The 3384-nt window shown below is 41.3% G+C and overlaps 1 non-coding gene across 1 annotated transcript; it reads left to right on the forward strand.

The window, feature by feature from the left end:
• The first annotated feature begins 1506 nt into the window (after nt 1–1506).
• Nucleotides 1507–1580, forward strand: trnai-aau (transfer RNA isoleucine (anticodon AAU)). Its single transcript has one exon. It is a non-coding gene; the product is annotated as a tRNA-Ile (tRNA).
• Nucleotides 1581–3384: the final 1804 nt, after the last annotated feature.

Below are 3384 nucleotides of genomic sequence, written 5' to 3' on the forward strand. Positions count from 1 at the left end.
GATGTTTGCAGTTTCTCTGAAGATTGACTCAGTCTGACCTTGGGGTGAATTTTTTGGGGCGTGCACTCCTGCAAAGATTGGCAGCTGTCTTGAACGTTTTCCACTTGTGAATAATCTTTCTTACTGCAGAATAATAGACTTTAAATTGGTTGGAAATTATGTTACAACCCTACAATCGTTAATGTCCCTCCACTTTGCCATTGTATTAAGAAACATCTGAATGCTCCAGACCAGCAAACTGTGAAAACGTCCACTTTTATAGAAGTGGTCTCACTTGCTCATTATCAGTTAATTAATTGCGTTTGATTATAAACAGCTGGCTGCTACTTACCCTAATAATTCCTATGGAAGGAGTGAGGGTGTTATGGTTGTTACTTGATGTGTAAAACCTCAGAAGCGACATGGGCATACTGCCTTTTTACTAAGCTACTGGGAAGAAGAACCCTTATATTTAAAACATTTATTTCTGCTTGTAACAGACCACAAATTCTGAGATGAAATATCCAGTTGAAATTTACAGTATCTGTTTTACATAAATATATTTGAAATATGGGAACACTTTTGTAAGAAAACCTCTCTATTTCATGAAATAATACCACAGCATGGTGCGTTAAACGCTAAAGGATCCGTTTTTATTCTTTGCTTTGAACCTTTGATATTAAGTTAACTAGGGAGAAAGAAATACACACACACACACACACACACACACACACACACACACACACACACACACACACACACACACCATCTATATGACAGCCTAAAGACAGCCTGTCAGGAGGAAAGTGTATGCTCTCTTCCAGCTCTGGCTCAGCTCCAGTCCTCAACGTGTACTTTTTGTGGTTTTATATTTGCAAACGATTTGTGAAGGGTGAAAGCACCTCCTCCTCTGTGTTGAATCTCATCTATAATTCTTGTTTTTAGATCTGTAACCAGTCACAGGTGATGTACTATCCCCTACTTGGCAGCCAGTTAAAAACATGTGGCGTCCACTCTCCCGACTCCGTGTGGCTCCCCCGGCATGTTTCCCAATGCATGCTGAGACATAACTGTATACAGTGGGCCTCCAACTGTTACATCAGGCACAATGTGTCACCTCAACGGCAAACAGATAAGAAATCAGTGTGGTTAAACATCACACAGGGGTCATCCCGTCTTTAGACTCAACAGGAGAGGCTCTTGTCTCGACTAGACTTATCTTTGTCTAAACACCACAACATCTGTATTTTATATCCACACCAGTATCCAAGAAATCAAATCCATTCCCTCAGTTTACATCGTTCTTTCAGATCTTATGCCATGTTTTTGACAAAGCAGTATTAACCTTAACACTGCTTTCCCCACATTTCTGCAGTCAGGTTGTGAACAAAAGGCAAGTATTGAATATGTGAATATTTTTTATTCTATTCATGGAAGGCAAAAAACCCCCATTTCCATTATGTTCACATTTAAATAGAATAAGTTAAGCACATATCAATATCCGGCAGAGAGGTGGTACACAAGGTAGGCCAGTTAGCTCAGTTGGTTAGAGCGTGGTGCTAATAACGCCAAGGTTGTGGGTTCGATCCCCGTACGGGCCACAAGCTGTTTTGGGAGGGGAAAGCTCAAACCCCTGAGCAAGGTACTGTCCCTACACGCTGCTTCAGTGAATGAATGCAGAGAGTAAGTATATAGGAAAAAACAAGACTGAGTGAATCTGAGACCATTTCATCATTGGAGATCATTTCAAAAATAAAAGGGGATTGTTTAAGAATACATTTATAAATAAAGGTTAGCCACTGTGGCTACAAGTGTACAAAAATGGTGATTACACCCACAGATGTATTTTTCTATGATTGGGTGAAGACCAAACAGTAGCATCTAGGGCACAAAATTGCCAACAAATCTCATTTCTTGGAAAAGAAAGTCAATCCACATATACAGTCCCAATCAAAAGTTTAAGACCACTTGAAAAATGGCAAAAATCATATTTTGCATGGTTGGATCTTAACAAGGTTCTAAGTCGAGATTCAACATGCAACAAGAAGAAATGGGAGTGAGACAAAATATTTCTGTGAGCATGCAATTTATTGAAAACAATGCTTAAACTGAAAGAGGCTGTTTTACAGCTGATCAAAAGTTTAGGACCACACCTCCAAAACCCCCCGTAAACCCCCCCAAAAGAGAAATCAAAGGTCCAAACATGAACTCAGTAATGAGTAGTTCCACCCTTATTGTTGATCACTTCAAAAATTTGTTGTGGCATGCTTGGCATGCCTCGAAGGGCATCTATTGTCTGGAACTGTTGCCCATTTTTGTAAACTTTCCTTGCCATCTTTCCCCAATGGTTCTCAATTGGATTTAGATCAGGGGAACATGCAGGATGGTCCAAAAGACTGATGCTATTCTCCTGGGAGAAGTCCCTTGTCCTGCGGACACTGTGCACAATAGCATTGGCTCTTTGAAAAACCCTGTCCACATAGACGAGGACCCTCAGTCATGAGCAGTGTTGGGCAAGTTACTTTGAAAAAAAAATCAGACAAAAAAACATAAAATCAGAGTAGAAAAAGTATTTTTTTTTTACTGTAACAACCACAAACATGTTTAATGAATCATATTTCATAACTTTAAATGCAAATATAACTTGTCAATTTTAAAATCCTATGCACAAGTTTGGCAAACAACAAAGTTATTTGCAGCCATTTACCTTTTACCTTGATTTTTTTAATAACCATTTCAAACTATTTACAGAACAATCAGTTGTTCTGCATTCAATAAGATGCCACACAAATTATTTGTGCCACTCCAAAAAAATAATTTCTGTCCACTATAAAGGAGAACATCACAGCCTGATACCTGCAGGTCTGACAGCAGGTGTATCACTCCTGTTACTAAAGGACAAGATCAGAGAGGCTAAGGACAATTACAGGAGGAAGCTGGAGTGGAAACTCCAGCAGAACAGCATGAGAGAGGTGTGGAGGGGCATGAAGACCATCACTGGATTCAGGCCAACCAACAGCAGGGGAGCTGAGGGAGGTGAGAATAGAGCCGACGAGTTGAATCTGTTTTTCAATAGATTCGACACCACAGTGTCTGCTCCCACCCCCACAACCTCACCTGCAGTCAGCCTGGAATCCAGAGCCACACCACTGTGCCAGCCTCTCTCTTCACATGTTGCCTCCTGTGAGATTCCTGACACCCCTCCCCCACCCATCACCTTCACTCAATACCAGGTTGAGATGCAAATGAGGAGACTTCACTCAGGCAAGTCTGCTGGACCAGACGGAGTGAGTCCCCTTGTCCTCAAGGCCTGTGCCCCCCAGCTGTGTGGAGTCTTTCATAAACTGTTTATGCTGAGTCTGAGTCTGCAGAGGGTCCCGGTGATGTGGAAGACATCATGCCTCG

The sequence above is a fragment of the Mchenga conophoros genome, linkage group LG4 (genome assembly GCF_057382185.1).
Source record: "Mchenga conophoros isolate Kocher_MC1m ecotype Shallow Benthic linkage group LG4, M_conophoros_male_GT1.1, whole genome shotgun sequence".
Taxonomy (NCBI): domain Eukaryota; kingdom Metazoa; phylum Chordata; class Actinopteri; order Cichliformes; family Cichlidae; genus Mchenga; species Mchenga conophoros.